We start from the raw sequence: 23666 nt of genomic DNA on the forward strand, positions 1-23666 counted from the left end.
CAAGCCTCCAGCATGCATTAGTCACTTAAATGTGCTCAGCCTGGGTAGCAAAGTAAATAAAACAATAAAAACCGGACATAGAACACAACAGGATCATGGACACCAAGCTTTAGAGTGGACAGTATCTTCAACAGAAGTATTTATAACTACTTTCCAGGCTGGGTGTGGTGGTGCACACCTGTCATCCCAGCGGCCCAGGAGGCTGAGGCAGGAGGATCGCAAGTTGGAGGCCAGCCTCAACAACTCAGCGAGGCCCTAAGCAATTCAGTGAGACCCTGTCTGTAAATAAAAAGCAAAATAGGGTTGGAGATGTGGCTCTGTGGTGAAGCACCCTTGGGTTCAATCCCCAGTCCCCCCACCCCCTCCAAAAAATCAACTTTAACTACTTTCCAGTTCTTAGACTCAAACCTGAACAAATCCTCCCAAGTTTGAAGAGAGAAACACACTCCCAGGAGACTTTATTAAACCATAGATGAGAAGTCATGCGGCTAATCAGCTGTGGAAGTCACATGGAGGAGACAAGGGCTTGTTCTTTCAGAATCCACAGAGGCAGTATTTCCAATGGGGAAGAACCAACTAGTTGGACAGCCAGGAATTATGGGTGAGAACAAGGTTTCCATATTTGCAGATCCAGCTGAAGACTAAGGTAGGGAACGTTTCTAACCCATGAAGTATCTTGCCAGAATTCAAGAGCTTCAAGTTTGGGGATCGCACACCCCACAAATATGCATCACAAGTCGCAACTGCAAGCGAGATAGGGTTTCAAGGTATGGCCAGCAGAGCGGCTCTCATATGACATCACTAAGGAAGGGCAAGGAAGGTGGCGGAGGCCAGGTACCAGGTGGCAAAAAGTAAATCACAAGCCTTAGGGCACTTGAAAGCCACACAACCCGCAGGCCGGGCCCAGTCTGCTACCTGGGCTTGAATCTCTGCTCTAGGACTTGGGCGCTGTGTGACCTTGAGCAAGTGACTCAACCTCTCTGTTCCGTGTCTATCAATCAGTGAGCACATCGTCAACAGACTTGGCTGCCAAGCGCACCACGAACGCCCAAATCTCTGCTGCAACCATCGGTCTCAGCGCTGCCACTCCACGAATCGCTAGGTGGCCCGCCTGAGGTCCCCAAAATGTCGCAAGGCATCGCAGCTCCACGGTCGGGCACCAACTCCCTCCGCCCGTCCCCCAGGAACTTTGCAAAACTTGCTGCAGGATTTACCGCGACGTGCTGCTGGTGACAAAAAGCTCCCTGTCTCCCGGAGCCCGAGCCGTCTCACATGGACACCAGTGTCCGCGGCCAGCCCCGCGCCACGTGACCCGACTCCCGGCTCGGACTCGGGTGGCCCCCCGGGGAGCCTCCACCACCGACGGGGCCCCGAGACGGCGGAGGGGGACACGGCGCCCGTCCCCAGGGCGGCCCGGGCCGGCGGCGGGCGGGGTCGCCGTCGCCTCTCCCAGGCCCCCGCGCGGGTCCCGCCGCGGCGCAGCGCCGCCGCCCGTCGGGAAGGCCCTCGGCGGGGCCCCCCAGCGCGATGCCACCCGTCGACCTGCAGCCGGCGACCCGCACCCCCGGGGGCCGAGGTCACGCCCGGCGACCTCTGACCCGTCCGCGGCCGGGTGCGGCCCGGGTCTGACGCCGGGGCGAAGGCGACGCCGAGGATCCCCCGCGGGGCCCGTCCGGGGCGGAGGCCGCGAGGCGCGGGCGACCCGAGGCCGCGGCGGGGGAGGGGGCCGGGCCTCGGGCCAGGCCGGGCCGCTGCTTACCGCGGCCGCTGCGCTGGGGGCTCCGGGGGCCGGGGCGCGTCGCCGAGGAGGGCTCCCGCCGAGGAGGAGACGCGACGGAGGACAGGGGGGGCGGAGAAGTCCAAAGCCCGGCTCCTGGGGACTCCTCTGCGCTGTCGCTCAGCCGCCAACGCCGCCGCTGCCGCCGCCTCTGGCTTTATGGCCAAGACTCCGGCCCCGCTCCCACTTCCGCCACCGCCGCCGCCCCGAGAGGAAGTACCTGTCACGAGACGCTTGACGCCGGGGGTGCGTGGGAAGAGCCCCGCCTCCACCTGGCGTCACGTTCCGGCCGCGTAGGGGCTGGGCCGGGGTCACGTGGTACAAACATGTCTGCCCCCTGCACGGGCGCCGCCATCTTGGAGAGCCGTACCAGGAGCAGGGCGGCGCCATGTTGGACCCGCAGACCGATTCCTCAGCCCTCCATCCCCACGTTCCTCCACAATAAAGAATGCCAGAGCGAAAATTGCGAGGGTCAACCGGCCCCGAGCAGTAGTGTCCCTATTGCAAAGGAACCCATCAGCCAATGGAGTGTCCTGAGGTTTGCAAGCATCACCAAAGCTCGCTGTACGGAGGAATTACAAAGCTTGCTGCAGGAAAGGACTTTACCAAGGAGAAATCTCTAGAGCGCACAGATGATTTGAGAGATTTGCAGAAGCGAGAAGAGCCGTCATCTTTACGGTGCACCTATACTATACGCTTGGATCGGCTCCTTGTAGCCTGATTTTAACCCCCTACAGAACATGATCATCACCATGTCACAAATAAGGAACTCACAAGAAGGACCCAGCTCCCACATTAAAGGGAAGGGCGGGAATGGGAACCCGCCTGCCTGTCGGGTGCCTGGGTGTGCTCTTTGTAGCCGAGTGAAAACTGTCCGCACCGTGTGTAGCTGGCAATAGAGGCCCAGAGATGGGTTAGACATAGCCCAGGAAAATCTTGGTCAAGCTCATAAAAGTTGAAGCACCCCCCCAGCACCAGCCACATCTGGATTATTTTTTTTCACATCTGGATTATTATTATTATTATTATTATTTTAGGTATTGGGGTTGAACTCAGGGGCACTCACCCCTGAGTCCCAGCCCCAGCCCTTTTTTCTATTTGATTTAGAGACAGGGTCTCACTGAGCTGCTCAGGGCCACACTAAGTGGTTGAGGCTGGCCTCCACCTTGCGATCCTCCTGCCTCAGCCTCCCGAGCTGCTGGGATGACAGGCGTGCGCCACCGCGCCAGGCACCTTCAGCAACAGGCTCTTCTCATAGTCTTTTCCTGTTTTTTGAACACTGAAACTCCATTCTTTTGGTTGTTCTATCCCAAAACCTGTAAATCATTCTGAACTCCTATAATGACCTCCAAGATAATATATTCCAGGACTGGGATTGTGGCTCAGTGGTAGAGCGGTTGCCTAGCAAGTGTGAGGCCCTGGGTTTGATCCTCAGCACCACATAAAAATAAATAAATAAAAGAAAGATATCGTGTCCATGTACACCATATAAATGATCTGATTGGGAAACGGGGTCTTTGAAGATGTAAAAATCTCAAGGTGACATCATCATGGATGATTTAAGTGAAATCTACAACCAATAACAAGTATTCTTATAAGAGGCACAGTGGAGTCCCACAGAGAAATCCATGTGAGGTGGAATTTAAGATTGGTGTGAGAACAAGCTACGGGATGCTGACATCCACCGGAAAGTGGAAGAAACAAACAAAAAAGGCAATTTAGAGACTTTTGGCTAGGCGCTGTGGCGCTCTCCTGTAATCCTAGCAGCTCAGGAGGCTGAAGTAGGAGGATTGCAAGTTGGAGGCCAGCCTCAGCCATTTAGTGAGGCCCTGAGCAACTCAGGGAGACCCTGTCTCTGAATAAAATCTTAAAAGGGCTGGGGACGGGGCTCAGGGGTTGAGTGTCCCTGGGTTCAATCCCTGGTACCCAAGGGGAAAAAAATCCTGATAGAATATTGGCCAGAATTACATGAATACATTCTTACATATATTTAGTTGGAACTGTATCAGGTTGTACCGCCCCATGAGGATGGAAATACTTTTGTCTGTGTATGATACAGTTTTTTAAAAATATTTATTTCTTAGTTGGAGATGGATACAATACTTTTATTTTATTTATTTATTTTTAAGTGGTGCTGGGGATTGAACCCAGGGCCTCACACGTGCTAGACAAACTCTCTACCACTGAGCCACAGCCCCAGTCCTGCAGGTGGAATTTTTATGGAATGACAATAATGGCCTACATACAATTTTTATACTGGTTTTCACCTATTGTCAGATTAAATGCAGTTGTTATGTTACCCAATAGTATCTAAACGTCTAAAAAATGAATATCACTTTCACATTCTCCCTCATCATGTCAGAAACATGTTCACTATTAATAGATCCATGGCTGGAGGACTGCAGATTGGTGCAGCCACTCTGGAGAGCAGGATGGAGAGTCCTCAGAAAACTGGGAATGGAGCCACCATGGGACCCGGCTGTCTCACTCCTCAGTTTATACCCAAAGGATTTAAAAGCAGCACACGACAGGGACACAGCCACATCAATGTTTATAGAAGCTCAATTCACAATAGCTGAGCTATGGAACCAGCCTAGGTGCCCTTCAGCAGGTGGACGGATAAAGAAAATGTGGTTCGTATACACAGTGGAATATTACTCAGCCGTCAAGAAGGATGAGGAATATTACTCAGCCATCAAGAAGAATGAAATGACGGCATTTGCTGATCAATGGATGGAGCTGGAGATGATCACGCTGAGTGAAATCAGCCAGTCCCCAAAAACCAAAGGCTGAGTGTCCTCTCTGATATGGGGACGCTGACCCACAATGGGGGGGGATGGCAGTTCATTGGATGAGACGCAGGGGAGTGGAGGGAAGGGAGGGGAGGGACTGGGAGAGACAGGGGAATGAATGGACGTCCCTTTCCCATGTTCACATAGGAACCCACGACCAGGGACACCCCACAGCAGGTCCAGCCACAGGAGTGGGAAGGCACACCCCGTGTAGGTGTGATATGGCAGGATGCACTCTACTATCAAAAAAGAATTTGGGAAAAATATGTTTATTATTGAACATTTTGGAAAAATCAGGAATTTATGAATGATAACCAATAATCACACAATTTACAGATAATCAGTAATAGGTGGCATATATTATTTATGGGTTTTGCTTATGTATGCTTTTGTAATTTTTTTTTATTGTACCAGGGATTGAACCCAGAGTCACTCGACCCCTGAGCCCCATCCCCAGCCCTTTTTTTCTATTTTATTTAGAGACAGGGTCTCACTGAGTTGCTCAGGGCCTCAGGAAGTTGCTGAGGCTGGCCTCCACCTTGCGATCCTCCTGCCTCAGCCTCCCTACTCACTGGGATTACATGCATGCTCCACTCTACTCAGTGAAACTATTTTTTAATACATGCTTTTTAGTTGTCAATGGACTTTTATTTTATTTATTTCTATGTGGTGCTGAGAATGGAACCCAGGGCCTCATGGTGGGCGAATGCTCTACCACGGAGCCACAGCCCCAACCTGAAACTGTCTATTTTTATGCTTAAATCCCATAAAGGATGGACAGCCATGTGCAGATATTATTAGACACAGACAGAGAGCGGAAACCCAGCAGGTGCTATTGGATTTTCCTGGCCTCCCTGGATCCACCTTATGATCCTCCTCCCTCAGCCTCCGGGCTATGGGGCAGGACCCTTCTGGAAGGAGGGTCTTCTGACCTGCTGTCAGACAAGATAGGTCAGAGACTCTCTCCAGGGCCAGCTCTTACCCAGAAAGCCAAACAATGGTCCAGCAATCAATTCAGATTTTATGGCTGACTTTGAGGAAGACAGCTTCTAGTTTCTATGATCCACATCCAGAAGAGGAATTCGAGTCTTTATGACCTGCGTTGGAGGAGGAGAGGCTGCAGGAGGGAGTCCAAAAGGTCAAGAAGAGATTTGGCCTCTGAGGATCTTTGAAATCATCCTCAGTTCAAAGTACCCCGTTGCCAAGGCGCTGTATGTTGGGGTGCGGTTTTAAACACCTGGAGCTCAACCCCTCACTCCGGGCCACGGGGCTGAGTGTGTGTTGGGACACGTCTCAGTTGGCAGGAGGACAGTCCGAAGCGCCACCTCCGGCCCGACTTCCTGCTCATGCTGTGCTTTAAACTCAGCAGAGGTCAACTGAGGGCCTCGGGATCTTTTTCTGAGCATGCGCAGGCCCCATGACCCACGAGGCCCTCGGCCTCCGGGGTTCCTGAGACCCTCTCCAATGTCCTCATGGATCATTCTAGAACCTTTTCCTATTTATTTATTTATTATGTATTGTTTGATGAATGGGTCATCCTCTGCCTCAGGCTGTCAGAAATTTAAAAACACTTGTCTGAATTTTTTTTTTTTTTTAAATGTTCTCTAGGGCTGGGCACAGTGGCACACGCCTGTCATCCCAAAAGCTGGGGAGGCTGAGGCAGGAGGATCGCAAGTTAGAGGCCAGCCTCAGCGACTTAGCAAGGCCCTAAGCAACTCAGTGAGACTCTGTCTCTAAATAAACAAATAAATAAATAAAACACTGGGGATGGGGCTCAGTCCCCCGTATCAAAAAAAACTCCCCAAACAAAAACAAATTTGGAGAGGCGTGTTCACATAGGATGAGGGCCAGGATGGGCCAAGGACACGCAGCCTCGAAACCGAGGTCTTCTGTGGGCCTCTACACAGGTCAGAAAATGACTGTTCTGTGACCTGGGAACAGGTCTGAAATCTCTCCAGCTCCGTACAGACACAGGGTCTCGCTAGGTTGCTTAGGGCCCGGTTAAAGTGGCTGAGGCTGGCCTCCACTTTCGATCCTCCTGCCTCAGCCTCCTAAGCTGCTGCAGGATTACAGGTGTGTGCCACTGTGCCCAGCTCTAGCTCTCATTTTTAAAGGCTGTTACAGACCTGGGGCAGGGGTGTAAGGTATGTTAAGATATCACAAATCTCCTTCTTGTCGTGGAGATTCAGTCTCCTTGAATTATGTCTTCCAGGTTCCAAGCCATGGACTGATTTCCACAGCTCTCCAAATGTGGATGCTGATCATTTTTGCCAGGTGTTTGTTGATGTTACAGAGAAGGTAATTTTTGGAATCTTTATTCTGCCCTTTTCAATGACCTTCCTTACCTCATGGCTTTTTAAACTTGAAAACAAGCTCTGAACTCTTTCAAATCTGACTAGTTGTTCTTATGTAGAACCCTAAGCCAACCCTGGGGGGGAACGCCCGAAATTTCAGCTCTGAGACTGACACAGGAGGGTCACAAGTCCCAGGCCAGCCTGGGCGACTCAGGGAGATCCTAAAGGGGGGAGGAGGAAAAAATTAAGTTAGTGTATGATCTTCCCATGACTGATTAGCATCCCGTCCTATGAACCAATCATTGTTTATTTAACAAGCGCCTCTGGAATGTCAGACAGTAGGTGGTGGAAGGTTCTAGAAATGTGTTCTGACCAGCTCACATGATTCCTGAGAGCTACTTGTACGTCTCCTCCCAACTCTGAGTTCAATGAGATTTAATTAGCAGCTTGAAATCAGCCTCGTGGACATGTTTACACCCTAGATACTGGAGTATTCCTCCCACTTGCTACCAACAGACCCAACTTCCACAGCTACTGGGGGGGCTTCCAGGAGAAATCCGAGGGACGGAGAACACATTTAGATTACATATTAAGAGGCAGGGACGGTGGGGCACACCTGTCATCCCAGCAGCTCGGGAGGCTGAGGAAGGAGGATCGCAAATTGGAGGCCAGCCTCAGCCACTTAGCAAGGCCCTAAGCAAATCAGGGAGACTCTGTCTCAAAAGAAAAAAAAAATTAAAAGGGCTGGGGATGTGGCTCTGTGGTTATGTGCCCCTGGGCTCGATTCTCCATAACAAAATTTTAAAAATATATTTTAAAATGATATTTTATTGAATGATGTATTTATATGACTCAACAGAAGGCCCGACACCTAGTGGGTGACCAGAACGTTTCATTCTTTTTATGTACGTGTCTCCTGACCTGGCTGCATTCCTAATCTGAGTGCCACATGACAGTTTTTCTAATTCAGTATCACTTCAAAGCTTATTGTACATGGACACGTAATTATCATTATTTTAATGACTGCGCTTTTCCTTTGAATGAATGAATCATGACTTTGGCCTCCACCATGTGGAATTACTGTTAAATTATTTCCAGGGTCTCACAGGGATGAACCTAGACGTGTAATGACCTTTCTTTGTTTTTGGTGCCAGAGCCCCATCCCCAGCCCTTTTTATTTTTTTATTTAGAGACAGGGTCTCGCTGAGTGGCTCAGGGCCTCACTATGTTGCTGAGGCTGGCCTCCACCTTGCGATCCTCCTGCCTCAGCCTCCACAGCGACTGGGATGACAGGCATGCGCCACTGTGCCCTGCTGGATAATGAACTTTCTGGGTCTTGCTGGGGCTCCTTTAGAGCTGGGAGCAGGCCACCTGCCAAGAGGACAGTTGAGACGGAATATAAAATATGCATGACTTCCCAGATCATTAATCCCTTTATATAGTAAGTGCCTGCTCTGGGGCTGAGGTTAGTACCTCTTATAGGGATCCTAAAAGAACACGGGCCTCTGACTCACATTCACAAAAGAGGCTCCGCGTGGATGATTTTCATGCTCTTTTTTGAAACAGGATTATACTTGTAAGATAATAGTCCTGACCGTATCATTTCGTAATTTCATGAAGGTGTTCAAAATACTTGTGCATCAGGTTTTTTATTTATTTATTAATAGTTCAGGTTTGCAGTACAACTGAGTTGGCTCCTACTGCATGTATATATAAATATGAATCTCTATATAAAAAAATATATATGTTTGAATACATATATATGCTCCATATATATATTGAATCCTGGGTTCAATCTCCTGTACCAGTCTTGCTTAAAAAAAAAAAAAAAAAAGAGGCCAAGAGAATTGTGATAGTAGCAAAAAAAAAAAAAAAAAAAAGGTGTCCGTATCTTGGTGTCAGTCGCTTTCAGCCTCTGGGTTCCCAAGTTCCTGACTGTGGTAGAGGCTGCAGCTTCCCAGTGGGCCATTCTATTTTGTTCTGGGGACATTTTTTGCAGGAGTACCAGGGATGGAACCCAGGGTTGCTTACCCACTGAGCCCCGTCCCCAGCCCCTTTTTCTATTTTATTGAGAGACAGGGTCTCGCTGAGTTGCTGAGGGCCTCCCTAAGTGGCTGAGGCTGGCCTCCACCTTGCGATCCTCCTGCCTCAGCCTCCCGAGCCGCTGGGATGGTAGGCATGCACCACTGGGTCTGGCTCTAGGAAGTCTTTTCTTGAGCTCCCAAGATGGATGGGATCAGGGGCTGAAATTGGAACAGCCTAGGACTTCCTGTTTCAAAAGACAGCAACATGCTCATTCTAACTCAACCAAAATGGCAAAGAAGCAACTTAGATTCTTTCCACGTCTGGAAATCTGTCTGCTTTCCTCAATGCAATTAGTTGTCTCCAAGTATCTGGTGTGGGCTGACCCCTGAAGATACCCAAATCTACAGATGTTCAATTCACTTTTAAAAAAAGGGCATACAATCCCCAAACACCAAAGGCCTAATGTTCTCTCTGACATGCAGGCGCTGACCCACAATAAAGGGGGGGAGGAAGAACAGCAGTTCACTGGATGAGACGCAGGGGAGTGGAGGGAAGGGAGGGGAGGGACTGGGAGAGACAGGGGAATGGATGGACGTCCCTTTCCCATGTTCACAGAGGAACCCACGACCAGGGACACCCCACAGCAGGTCCAGCCACAGGAGTGGGACGTCACACCCCGTGTAGGTGGGACATGGCAGGATGTTCACTGTTGTCACAGAGGGCTATAAGGAACAAATAAAAAATATTAAAATAAAAAAGGCATAGTATTTGCCTCTAACCTGCACACATTCTCCTCATGTTCCTTAAGACACCTCTACATGACTTCAGATACCCAACACAGCCAGGCATGGTGGTGCACCCCAGTTATCCCAGTGGCTCTGGAGGCTGAGGCAGGAGGATCGCAAGGTGGAGGCCAGCCTCAGCCACTTAGCAAGGTCCTCAGCAACTCAGGGAGACCCTGTCTCTAAATAAAATAGAAAAAGGGCTGGGGATGGGGCTCTGGGGTCAAGGGCCCCTGTGTTCAAACCCTGGTATCAAAAAACAAAAACAAACAAACAAAAAAACCAGGATATCTTTGAAGAAGTGAAACCCTCTCTGTCCATTTCCTCTTGGTGGTTAGGGTTGTCCATGGGGTCCTGGTTCCCCTTTGATGGGGCTGGTCTTGTGCAGAGAGATCTCAGATCTTCTGGGGTCTTCCGGGCTGGCCTCCACCTTGCGATCCTCCTGCCTCAGCCTCCGGAGCTGCTGGGATGACAGGTGTGTGCCACCCGGACGCCTGCTCTGGGCTGTGGGCTGGATGGAGCCTCCACCGTCGGGTTCCAGGGCGAGAGGAGAGAGAAGCCTGTCTGGTCTGTGACGTTTCCTTGCCTAGTGTCTGAGTGGACCCCAGGCGGACAAGAGATTCGTTCCTCCTCAGGCGTCAGTGGTTGAGACTCGCCTAGCATGTGGGAGGCCCCGGGTTCGATTGTCAGCACCACATATAAAGAAAGAAAAGTCCATTAACAACTAAAAATATATTTTATAAAATAAAGGTCCATCAACAACTTAAAAAAAAAATACACACGTTTAAAAGTCAGCGGCTCTTGTGGCCCAACAAGGGCCAGAGGTTGGTAAATCAGCAAAGGGAACTTAGCCCTCAAAGTCCAAATGTCCCTTCCTGAGCATCTAGTGACCATCACTGTTCCTGTTGGGACACAGATGTGCACACTGTCCTGGCCCATGGCTTGGGGGTGGTCTGGGGCCAAGTAGCAGGCAAGAAGGGGTCTTCTGGGGTGGCCAGAGCCCACTGCCCTTACGCCCACTAAACAACTCCTGTTTTCTGGTTGGATGGATGTCTAGGGACCAGGGATAGAACCCAGGGGTGCCTGGCCAATGAGCCCCAGCCCCTTTTATTTTTTATATTTTATTTTGAGAAAGGGTCTCCCTTAGGGTCCCAGGCCGTCCTTGAACTTGGGGTCCTTCTGTCTCTGCTCTCCTAGTCACTGAGAGTTTGTCATCTTGGAGACTGAATCTAGGAGGGCTCTACCACTGAGCTATGTCTCTAACCTCCTCTTCACAGTCAGGGGGCAGTGGCCCACGCCTTTCATGCAAGTGGCTCAGGAGGCTGAGGCAGGAGGATCACAAGTTGGAGGCCAGCCTCAGCCAAAGCGAGGCCCTCAGCAACTCAGCGAGACCCTGTCTCTAAATAAAACACAAAATAGGGCTGGGGAGGGGGCTCAGGGGTTGAGGGCCCCTGGGTTCAATCCCTGGTACCAAAGAAAAAGAAAAAAAAATTATTTTGAGACAAGGTCTTGCTAAGATGACTCCTGAGCTCATAATTCTGCCTCAGTGTCTCAGGCAGCCAATTCCCCAAACAGAACAAACCAAACACAGAAAGTGGATTCCACATGGAATCTGTGCTCACTGAATCATGAACCCCCTTTCCCACCGTCCCCGTCCTGGGGACCACACTTTTACTTCTGTCTCTTTGGAGTCTACTGGTCTAGGTGTCTTCTATAAATGGAGTTGGATCATAGGTGTCCCTTTACTTGTCCCTTCAGGGGATTTTGTCAATGTCAATATTTTTCCTTCTGGTTTCACATAATGTGTCTGGAGTTGTCAAACCATGTGTTAGAATTTCCTTCCTTTTTTTGGGTACCAGGGGCCCTCAACCACTGAGTCCCATCTCCAGCCCTTTTCCTATTTTATTTAGGGACAGGGTCTCCCTGAGTTGCTTAGGGCCTAAGTGGCTGAGGCTGGCCTCCAACTTGCGATCCTCCTGCCTCAGCCTCCCAAGCTGCTGGGATGACAGGCGTGTGGCACTGATCCCAACTATACGGATACATTTCTGGACAGTGTAGTAGAAGTCTCCTTTCATTGTTCTCTTAACTTGGCTAGGTTCTTGGGAATGGAAACGTGCCTTTCAGGAACATGGTCTTGCTTTTTTCCAAAGGATGACACACTGTGAGGTCTGATGCTCTCTCCAGGTAGATCAGAGTCAGGACTGAATTGAATTAGGCTGAGTGTGGTGGCACACGCCTGTAATCCCAGTGGCTCGGGAGGCTGAGGCAGGAGGATTGCAAGTTGGAGGCCAGTCTTGGCAACTTAGTGAGACCCTGTCTCAAAATAAAACTTAAAAGAGGATAGAGAGGTAGCTGAGTGGTAAAGTAGGGTCAATCCTCAGTACCAGAGATAGAGAGACAGAGAGAGAAAAAAAAAACTGAATTGAGAATTGAGTTAGAGGACACCTTCTAGAGAATGTGCCAAATTGATTGGTGTCCAGAGAAATGACCCGCTTACCTCTGGGGTTCAAAGTGGCTGCTGAGTGACTGTTTTCTCATTCCATCCCACACAGGCATTGAGTCTACTTACATTGCTGTGCAATTCTTGCCCATCTTAATTAGATTTACTTGTTGTTGAGTCTTAGGAGCTCTTTACATATTCCAGATATGAATCTCTTGATCAGACATGTGATTCGCAACATTTTCTCCCATTCTGTGCGCTGGATCAAAGGGGAATTGGGTGCAATGGCACACACTCGTAATCCCAGCCACTGGGAGGCAGAGACAGGAGGATTGCAAGTTGGAGGCCAGCCTCAGCAACTTAGCAAGACCCTAAGCCATTTAGCCCTGTCTCAAAATCAAATATAAAGGGCTGGGGATGGGGCTCAGTGGTTAAGCACCCCTGGGTTCAATCCCTTGTATATATATATATAAAAAAAGACTATTTCAATGAATGGAGTTTTAGACACATTTTAGGGATTGGCTTGACATTTTAGGGACTCATGAGCTGGGCAGCATGTAGTCTGCAAAATATACAGAATCTCTGCTGGGTATCGTAAGGAGCCCTCAGCAGAAACAAGAAAACAGCATAATCTTAGGGCTGGGGTTGGGGCTCAGTGGTAGCGCGCTCGCCTACCACGCATGAGGCACTGGGTTCGATCCTCAGCACCACATACATGTAAAATAAAGATACTGTGTCCACTTAACACCAAAAAGTAAATATTAAAAAGAAAAAAGCATAATACTAAAAGCAGAAAATAGTTGCAGGCACAATGGCACACACCTGTCATCCCAGCAACTCAGGAGGCCAAGGGAGGAGGATTGCAAGTTGGAGTCCAGCCTCAGCCACTTCGTGAGACCCTTTCTCAAAATGAAAAACAAAAGTAAAGAACAGGGCTGGAGATGTAGCTTAGAGACGGAGCACCCCTGGGGATGAATCCCAAGTGCCACAAAAAAAGGAGATTGGTTGACTTTGGTTACTTCTGGTTACTGTCCTTGGAGGGTCACAGCAGAAAGAATCTCCTTATTTTGTCAGCTGGGGTTGGTCGCATCCTATCAGGTGGGTGTCAAGTTAGTTTTTCAGAAAACTGGACTGTTTGGGGGTTCAGCGGTCACTCTTTCTGGACTTTTTTAGTCTCTCGAGAGTTTACTTTGATGCCCAAAAGTCTTTAATTTTTTTTTCCCTACTGGGGATTGAACTCAGGGCGCTTCACCCCTGAGCCCCATCCCCAGCCCTATTTTGTATTTTATTTAGAGACAGGGTCTCCCCGAGTTGCTCAGGGCCTCACTTTGGCTGAGGCTGGCCTCCAACTCACCATCCTCCTGCCTCAGCCTCCCCAGCCACTGGGGTGACAGGTGTGTTCCACCACATCCTGCATCCTGTTTATTTTGAGAGAGGGTCTGTGCTGTCCTTGAACTTGGACTCTTGTCCCTGATGTTGTTGCAGAACTGGGGATTGAACAGAGGGTCTGACACAGCTAGATACGTGGAGGTGCCCACCTGTAATCCTAAGCAGCTCTGGAGGCTGAGGCAGGAGGATGGCAAGTTGGAGGCCAGCCTCAGCAACTCCGAGAGACTGTGTCTCCAAATAAAATACAAGAAAGGGCTGAGGATGGGGCTCAGTGGTGAAGTGCTTCTGGGTTCAACCCCTGATACCAAAAGTCAATCAGTCAATAAATCTCTCTCTCTCCCTCTGCCTCTCTCTCTCTCAACACCTGCCTCCAGCCTCCTCTTGCCTACTGGGCTCTGCGTGATCTAGTTTACACTCACTCTCTGATTTCACCCAGTTCTAGGAACCTGATCCTGATACACTGCTCCTCAAACGGGCCAGGCACATTCCACCTCAGGGAACCATCTCCCTACTCCCTGCCTGGGGCACTCTGTAGCTTCCTGACCTCTCACCATCTAATCTCTACGGGACCATCTTCACCTCTATCCTCTTTTTCCGCTTTGGTTTTCTTCTGAGCACTTTCTTGTGTCACAATAAACAAAAATTTCCCGGGCGTGGTGGTGCACACCTGTCATCCCAGCAGCTCAGGAGGCTGAGGCAGGAGGATCGAGAGTTGGAGGCCAGCCTCAGCAAAAAGGAGGCCCTAAGCAACTCAGCGAGACCCTGTCTCGAAATAAAATAGAAAATACGGCTGGGGGTAGGGCTCAGGGGTCGAGTGACCCTGAGTTCAATCCCTGGTGCCCCCCACCCCAAAAGATACTAGTCAAAAAAAGCAAAGAAGTCAAATTCTTCACCTCTTTCATTGTAATTCTTTAATTTTCTTCCTATGGTGGTAGAAAACCCTGGGTCTCCAAAATGCTAAGCATATACTCATATCCCAGGCCAAAGACCACCCCAAAATGTTTTTAAATGTTTTTTTTTTTTTTTTTTTTTAGTTGCAGGTGGACACAGCACTTTTATTTTATTTATTTTTTTATGTGGTGCTGAGGATCAAACCCAGGGTCTTGCACATGAGGTAAGCTATGACCCCAACCCACTGTTTCTGCTTCTGATACTAGGGATTGAAACCAGGAGTGTTTACCACTGAGCCACATCCCCAGGTCTTATTATTTTTGAATCGCTAAGTTGATGAGGCTGGCCTCCAACTTGCAATCCTCCTGCCTCAGACTCCTGAGTTGCTGCAATTACAGGTGTGCACCCCTGCACCCAGCAAGACCTTTCAATTTTTAAAAAAGAATTTCTTTTTTAGTTGTAGATGCACACGATACTTAATTTTGTTCATTCATTTAAAAAATTTTAGATGTTGATGGACCTTTACTTTATTCATGTATTTCTATGTGGTGCTGATGATTGAACCCAGTGCCTCAGACATGCTAGGCGAGTGCTCTGCCACTGAGCCACCACGCAGCCCCAAGACCCTCAATTTCTATCTGAACATGTGGATGCTCAGTGGAGAATCAACTTCTAGGTGAAACTCTTAAAAATGAGGGTTGTGAGGCTGCAGATGTTGCTCGGTGGTAGAATGCTTGTTAAGCATGCATGCAGCCCCGGGATGGATCTCCTGAACTGCAAACACAGGGCTGCCCCCCTCCCTAATGGCTGGTATTGGGTGTGGTGGTCATCCATTTTAAAACTATTCTAAGAGGTGAAGTGACAAAACAGATGATACTTGAATGTGTGAGGATTTCTCAAAACAGCCATTAAGCCTGGTGTGGTGGAGCACGCCTCTAATCCCAGTGGCTTGGGAGGCTGAGACAGGAGGATTGCAAGGTGGAGGCCAGCCTCAGCAACTTAGTGAGATCTGTACCAAAAAAAAAAAAAAAAAAAAAGGTGAGTGATTGGGAAAGCTTGGACTTTCATGTTTGAGAGAGAGACACTTTCACCTTGATGGGTCACCGCTGTCGTGGCACTGTGTCTATTTCCTAACTCTGAGCTTTGCAACCAACATGCTTGAGCCAAGAAGAGGGTATATATTATGACTTGTAAGGAATGTCGACCACTGGCCCTCAAAAAGAGACTTCTTTTTTGTATTAACCTCAATATAGGTCTGGTTCCAGAAAGAGGAATGGAAAAACATGGTGCTTGTTGCTGCAAACACACAAAAGAATTAGACTATAAGACAGAAAGCAAAGAAGCAAAATTCTTCCCTCTTTCATTTTAATAAGAACTTCAATTTTCGCACACACACACACACACACACACACACACACCTAGGCACAGAAGAGCTATGAGAGGGAAATACTTTAAAATGTTAAATGCAGCCGCCTGTGATGACACACACCTGTGAGCCCAGGAACTTGGGAGGCTGAGGCAGGAGGATCGAAAATTGGAGGCCAGCCTCAGCAACTCAGGGAGGCCCTGAGCTACTTAGTGAGACTCTATCTCCAAATAAAATATTTTAAAAAGGGGGCTATGGATATGGCTCAGTGGATAAGCACCCTTGGTTAAATCCGTGCTACAAAAAAAGAAAAAAAAAATGCACAGACTCTGTCCAGGAAGAACCTAGACTGTGAGAAAGAAAGGCTGAAAATAACTACCACCAATAATCTTTTTTTTTTAAATTAATTTATTTTAGATCCCAGGGGTGTTTAACCCCTGAGCCCCAGCCCCAGCCCTTTTTATATTTTATTTAGAGACAGGGTCTCGCTGAGTGGCTCAGGGCCTGGCTAAGTGTCTGAGGCTGGCCTCCAACTTGTGATCCTCCTGCCTCAGACTCCGTTGCTGCTGGGATTATGGGCGTGGGCCACCGCACCCAGTTAAATGCTAGAATTTTTGGAAACCCAGCAGTTAAAGGACTTGGTGACTGTTACTTAATGACGCTTTACTGCGATGCTGTTGCTCATTATCTGTTCTCAGACTTGTTCTCCTAACAGGACCCTGATTTATTCAGGACAGCAAAGTGCCCAGAGTCCCCTGCAGGGAGAAGTGGCCAGGTGACGTGGTTCTAAGGCCATGAGGTCTAAGTGGAAGTTGTTCAGGGTGGCTTCCTGGCAGGGTCATAAATAGAAGATCTGACTGAGCCAGAAAGTAGTTGGTCATTTTGACTCCGCCTTGGTCCTGTCTGAAACCTGGATGTGATAGAGGAAGTGCCAGAGTCCTCTGGAGGTAACCAGTACCTGGATGAGGATGCCTGAGCGAATCAGAACAGTGGCCCGGGGGGCTGGGGTGGTGGCTCAGTGGTAGGGCGAGCTACAGGCCCCGATAGTGGGACCCTATGCATTTATTTGTACTGGTGGTTCTGGGGAGTAAACCCAGGAGCATTCGGGTTGAGTCTGGTCTTTTTCAAATTTCTAAAATTTTTGAGCCAGGGTTTCATGAAGTTGCTGAGGCTGGCCTCCAACTTGTGATCCTCCTGCCTCAGCCTCCTAACATGTTGGGATGACAGGCATTCGCCACCGGGCTTGGCTTTTATTTGTTCTTATTAATCATACATGATGGTAGAATGTATTTTGACATATCATACAGATGTTCCTGCTCACCAGGAACCAAATATAAACCCCAAAGTTATTCCCATATATGGGGTATCACTTCTCATTCTTCTGGTTGTACATGATGTAGAATTACATTTTTTTTTTTAAATCTTATTTGAGACATGATCTAGGTAAGTGTCCCAGGCTGGCCTTGAACTTAGTGATCCGGCTACCTCAGTCTCCCGAGTAGCCAGAATCACAGGTATACGCCACAAAGTCAGCTGTATGTCATATTTATGGCCTCTACAAACTTAAAGTGGTACATAAAATTAATTCCTCTAGTGTCAAAATTAATTTCACTAGTGTGAAAACTCAGGATGGCCAGTGGCTGACCATACTCACTGTGGAGAACTATTGTGACTTTTTCATTACTGTGACCCAAAGATCTGAAAAAAACAACTAGAAAAGGAAAAGTCTATTTGGCTCAGGATTTCAGAAGTCTCAATCCGTAGATGGCTGACTCCATAGCTCTGGGCCCCGAGGTCAGGCAGAATATCATGGCAGAAGGGCCCACCGTTTTTGTTTGGGGGGAACACTTCATTATCTAAACCATAACAAGGTTGAACACTTGTTTCCTATTTAAATCCACAACTCAAAATCAATGTTGAGCTGGGCTTGGTGGCACTCACTTGCTATCCCAGCAACTTGGGAGGCTGAGGCAGGAGGATTGCAAGTTGGAGACCAGCTTCAGCAACTTAGTGAAGCCCTGAGCCACTCAGCAAGACCCTGTCTCTAAATAAAATATAAAAGGGACTGGGGACGGGGCTCAGGGGTTAAGCGTCCCTGAGTTCAATCCCTAGTACCAAAAAATAAAAATAAAAAAATAAATGCTGAAACTGCTTTGGTTTTTTAAAGAATACATTTATTTTTTAGTTTTAGGTGGACACAATATTTTATTTGGTGGTGAGGATGGAACCCAGTGCCCCACACTTGCTGGGCGAGCGCTCTAGCCCTGAGTTACAACCTCAGCTCTGCTTTGATTTTTTTTAAGCATTGGAAACACCTTTCTGGATGACTCCAAGGCCAAGACTTGGCTCAAACTCTAATTCAATCGTTTAATTCAATGCAACCATTGTTCCCATGATACTAACCGTAAAAGCCTAAGATACAACATGTGCATTTCTAGAGAAAAGCATTCCTCTGATCAACAAATATCTTGAATATTTTCAAGGCCCGATCTCTTGCCCACCCTCTATCTTCCCACAAACAACTCCATCTAGCTTCCAAGAGGGCTCAAGCTAGGAATTTGCAGTTCTTTGCAGCAAGTACTATAGGAGTGGCCTTGAAACTTTTATCCTTGCAAACTGAATTTCATCTTTTCAAATATTTTGGAAGAAAGCCTGGTACAGTGGCACAGGCCTGTAATCCAAAAAGCTGGGGAGGCTGAGGCAGGAGGATCGTGAGTTGGAGGCCAGCCTCAGCATTGGCGAGGCCCTGAGCAACTCAGGGAGACGCTGTCTCTAAGTAAAATACAAATTAGGGATGGGGCTGGGGCTCAGGGGTGGAGTGTCCCTGAGTTCAATCCCTGGTACCATTTCCTCCCATCCCCCTTTCCTCTTCTTAGTATGCGACACAAAGCTCAGAGATACCTTTATGTGGTGCTGAGGATGGAACCCAGTGCCTCACAAGTGCTAGGTGAGCGCTCCACCACTGAGCCCCAGCCCTATGTGGGTCTTACTGTTTAACAACATGATCAATCAGGGCGCAATGGCGCATGCCCCAATCCCAGCGACTTGGGAGGCTGAGGTAGGAGGATCCCAAGCTGGAGGCCAGCCTCAGCAATTTATCAAGACCCTGTTTCAAAAGTCAAAAAAAAAAAAAAAAAAAAAACACAGAGGCCTGGGGAGGTGGCCCCGTGGTCAGGAGCAAATAAATGACAGCATTTTCTGTGCCCAGCTCCCTGCGCTACACTGTCCTCCACTTGGAGCTGTTCCCGTGGGCACCAAGGGACCCGCCGAGGGACAACCCTCACAGGTCAGCACAGCTTGTATTCGGGAACGAGGGACGCCTCGGATGGACCCCATTTTCCTGGTGGTAAATGAGCCAAGGCCCGAGGGGGGGGAGTTTATGCGATGACAGGTGGCACTGAGAGGTGACAGCAATGAGCCCGTCACTTTGCGCTCCCCACTGCGCCAGGCCGAGGGGCTGGGGTCCGTGGTCAGCACCTGATGGCGATGGCCTCCCCGGGCCGTCCTGTCCCTAGGAGGGGACCCGCGCACCGCCCTCCCCTCGTTCCTCCCCCGGGGCCACACCGCGTGGGGGCGTGACATCTTCCACGTCCCCATCGGTACGTCCCCGCTTTAAACGCAGGGAGACGCAGATGTCCCCGGGGAAAGTCCCCCGCGTCCTGGTGTCGTGGCGGGAGAACGGGGAGCCAGGCCGCGGCCACAGAGGTCCCCTGCCGTCCGCGGCTCTGGGGAGCTGGGAGGGGACACCGCCAGACGCCCCGCGATGGGGCGCGACGAGCCACCCAGGCCAACCCACCGCGGCGCGGCCCGGCCCCACCAGCGCGGGCGGAGCCCCCGAGCGCCGCCTCCCCGGCCGCAGGCGGCCGCCATCTTGCCGCGTGGGCCGCGCGCCCGCCGGGAAGCGCCCGGGGACGCCGCGGCGCCGCGCTGGGACCCGACACCCGCGCCGCGCCCGGATCACCGCGCTTCCCGGAAACGAAGAAACGAAGACCCCGTCCCCCTCGGGGTCTCGCGCAGCCCGACCTGAGGCAGCCATGATGGACGGCGAACGCCGCCACTTCCGGAGCCCCCTGCTGACGTCCCCAGGGAGGGACGAGCCAACGCAGCGACTTCAGCGCTCTCTGGCGGCCGTGCTGCGGCAATGGCTCTGTCTTTGACCCCGTGGGGCTTCTGCTTCCGGGTCGGCGGTGAACGCCGTCCAAGGGGCGGGGTTGGGTTAGTTGCCTGGGGCGGGGTCTGAGCTTGCGCGGTGGGCAGGGGGAGGGTCTGAACATGCGCATTGGGCAGGGGGCGAGGTCTGAGCTTGCGCATTCGAGCACAGACGGGGCCTGGCTGAGGGCGGGGCTTGAGGCGGGGCTAGCGGGCCTAGAGATGCAGAGCAGGGTTTGTTTTTTTGCAGGGCTTGGGGTCTGAACCTGCGCATTGGGCAGGGGCGGGGCCTGGCTGAGGGCGGGGCCTGGCTGAGGGCGGGGCCTGGCTGAGGGCGGGGCCAGTGGGCCTAGAGTTGAGCTTCCAAGCTTTTTTTTTTTTTTTATAATATTTAATTTAAATAAATTTTATTTTTTAAAAAATTCATAATTTAGGGGATGGGGCTTAGTGGTAGAGCTCTTGCCTAGCATGTGTGAGGCACTCGTTGGATTCTCAGCACCACATAAATATAAATAAAATAAAGGTCCATTGACAACTAAAAAAATACTTTTAAAAAATAATAAAATAAAATACATGATTTTCTTTTAAAAATACATAAAAATGCAGTGCATTATAATTCTTATTAAACATATAGAACACAATTTTTCATATCTCTGTATATAAAGTATGCTCACACCAATTCAGGTCTTCCTATCTGGACTTTCGATAATAATGATCATCACATTCCACCATCATTAATAACCCCCTGCCCCCTCCCATCCCCTCCCACCTCTCTGCATTTATCTAGAGTTCCTCTATTCCTCCCATGCTCCCCCTCCCTACCCCATTATGGGTCAGTCACCTTATATCAGAGAAAACATCCCGCATTTAAGTTTTTTAGATTGGCTAACTCCACTTAGCATTATCTTCTCCAACGCCATCCATTTACCTGCAAATGCCATGATTTTATTCTCTTTTAGTGCTGAGTAATATTCCATTGTGTATATATGCCACATTTTTAATCCATGCATCCACTGAAGGGCATCTAGGTTGGCTCCACAGTTTAGCTATTGTGAATGGTGCTGCTATAAACATGGATGTGGCTGTGTCCCTGTAGTATGCTGTTTTTAAGTCCTTTGGGTTTAGACCAAAGAGAAGGATAGCTGGGTCAAATGGTGGTTCCATTCCCAGATTTCCAAGGAATCTCCATACTGCTTTCCATAATGGCTGCACCAATTTGCAGTCCCACCAGCAGTGTATGAGTGTGCCTTTTCCCCACATCCTCACCAACACTTATTGTGGTTTGTCTTCAAAACAGCTGCCATTCTGACTGGAGTGAGATGATATCTTAGAGTGGTTTTGATTTGCATTTCTCTAATTGCTAGAGATGATGAACCTTTTTTTATATGTTTGTTGATTGATTGTGTGTCCTCTTCTGAGAAGTGTCTGCTCAGGTTCTTGGCCCATTTGTTGATTGGCTTATTATTATTATTTTGTGTGTGTGTGTTTAACTTTTTGAGTTCTGTATATACCCTAGATATTAGTGCTCTATCTGATGTGTGAGGGGTAAAAATTCACTCCCAAGATGTAGGCTCTCTATTCACCTCACAGATTGTTTCTTTTGCTGAGAAGAAACTTTTTAGTTTGCCTAAGGATGCAGAGCTGGGGTTCCAAACTTGTTAAGAAGTCTTTCACCGGGTTGATCGGTGGCAAAGCACTGGATTAGCATGTGTGAAGCACTGGGTTCAATCCTCAGCACCACATTAAAAATAGATAAATAAAATAAAGGTATTGTATCCAACTACAACTAAAAAATAAACATTAAAAAATAGATAAATAAGGCTGGGGATATAGCTCAGTTGGTAGAGTGCTTTCTTCTCATGCACAAGGCCCTGGATTCAAACCCCAGCACCACACATAAATAAATAAATAAATAAATAAAAATATTATGTCCACCTACAACCAAAATTTTTTTAAAAAATTGTCTATCTGCAAGGGTTGCTCAGTAGGAGACCGCTTGCCTAGCATGCTACAGGCTGCTGTTTTGATCATCAAGTATATAAAAATAAAGAAATAAGTACAAGAAAGGACTTTCTACTTGCCCCTCTTTATCCACGAGAGAGCAATATCTATTCTGCAAGAATTGAATAGGTTTTCAGGTTACGGTGCAATGTGGGTTTTGGAGGAGGACAATTTGGGGCTTAACTGCTACACATTGTCTCTCTGATTTGGATTCTGGAGGTTGAAAAGAATTGGACTGATCATTATTTTGGCAGCCTCCTGGAGATCAGTGGTGATCCAAGCCTCTGGGAGAGGCAAGAGAAGGGTGTGGAAAGAAGGAAACTGGGCCTCAGAAAGTACCAGGGGGGGAGCTGACAGAAAGTTCGCAAGTTCAAAGCCAGCCTCAGCAACTTAGTGAGGCCCTCAGCAACTCAGCAAGACCCTGTCTCTAAATAAAACATAAAAAAGGGCTGGGGAATGTGGCTCAGTGGTTCAGAACCCTGGGTTCAATTCTGGGTACCAAAAACGGGAAAACAGATCCAGCTGTGTGTGGTGACTTATGCATACATATACCTCCAGCAGTTTGGGAGGCTGAGGCAGGAGGATCTCAAGTTTGAGGCCGTCCTCCGCAATTTAGCAAGACTCTAAAAAAATGTTGAAGGTTCCTAAGATTTTTGCATGATAAAGAAACATTCCTCTTGTTTAACCCATTTTTTAAAAAATTTTTATAATACCAATTTATACTACATATTTCTATGCCTAATTTAAGTTGGCTTTCTGTTACTTGCTACCCAAAGAGCTTGGATTACAGTAGATTAGAATATGCATTTGGAGTACGAAGTATTGTTGTGGACATTTTTCGAAAGGCCACAGATGGGCTTAGTATTTGATTTTGTTTTAGTGCCAGTGAGCACTAACTTTCCATCGGGGGCGGGGGGGGGGGAGAATGTGGGGTTTCATTGATACACTAATGTGCAGAGTAGGAGTTATACCGACTTGCTCTTCTCTACTTTTACTGATTACTTAGAACACCCCAGACACAGTGGAAGAAAACAACACTTGCTGTACCTCTTTCTCATAAAAAAAAAAAAAGGGTGTTCAGGCAATCTACAAGGAATAACGATGAAAAGAGATTAATTCTTTTATTTTGTGGACTCTCTCTCAGTTATGGCTTATCAGAAGTGATGTCCCTTTCTCTCTCTCTTTGGTCATTTTACCACTAAGCTACATCCCTCCCCCCCACACATTTTTTTTTAAAGTTTGAAACATGGCCTTCCTCAGTTGCTGAGGCTGGCCTCCCACTTGGCGATCCTCCTGCCACAACCTCCCTAGTTGCTGAGATTACAGGTGTGCACCACCACGCCCGGCTTGATGTCCTTCTCTGAATGAATCATATCATTAGGAACAAAGTGTCACCATATCTGATGCCTGGAGTGATGTCAACCTTGAATCACGGTGGTGCCAGCCAGGATCCTTCAGGTGAGTGTAAACTTACTATTCCCACCCGACCCCTTAGTAATTTCTAAACATTGTGGGGAGATACTTTGAGACAATTTTAAGACAATCTTTGTTTCTGCATAAGTTTTTTTTTTTTTTTTTTTAAATCTGTGCTGAGGATGCAACCCAGGGCTTCCTATGCCAGGTAAGTGCTCTCCCTCTGTGTGAGCCACATCCCCAGGTTGGGTTCACCAATTTTAGCTTCCCCTGGGAGCAAGCAAAGTTTGACTTAGTCTGAGCTCAATTTTATTATATCATGGAGCAAAAATGCCAGAGAGCAGGGA

The 23666-nt window shown here is 48.7% G+C and overlaps 1 protein-coding gene across 1 annotated transcript in view; it reads right to left on the reverse strand.

Moving 5' to 3' along the window:
- RAB7A (RAB7A, member RAS oncogene family) overlaps positions 1–1998 on the reverse strand; it is a 31004-nt gene extending 29006 nt beyond the window's left edge. The window contains exon 1 of the mRNA XM_081276127.1: positions 1760–1998. The gene's annotated coding sequence lies outside the window, so the exon portion shown is untranslated. The remainder of the gene's footprint in view (positions 1–1759) is intronic.
- Positions 1999–23666: the final 21668 nt, after the last annotated feature.

Source organism: Spermophilus citellus, assembly GCF_964194105.1.
Source record: "Spermophilus citellus genome assembly, chromosome: 19".
Classification (NCBI taxonomy): Eukaryota; Metazoa; Chordata; class Mammalia; order Rodentia; family Sciuridae; genus Spermophilus; species Spermophilus citellus.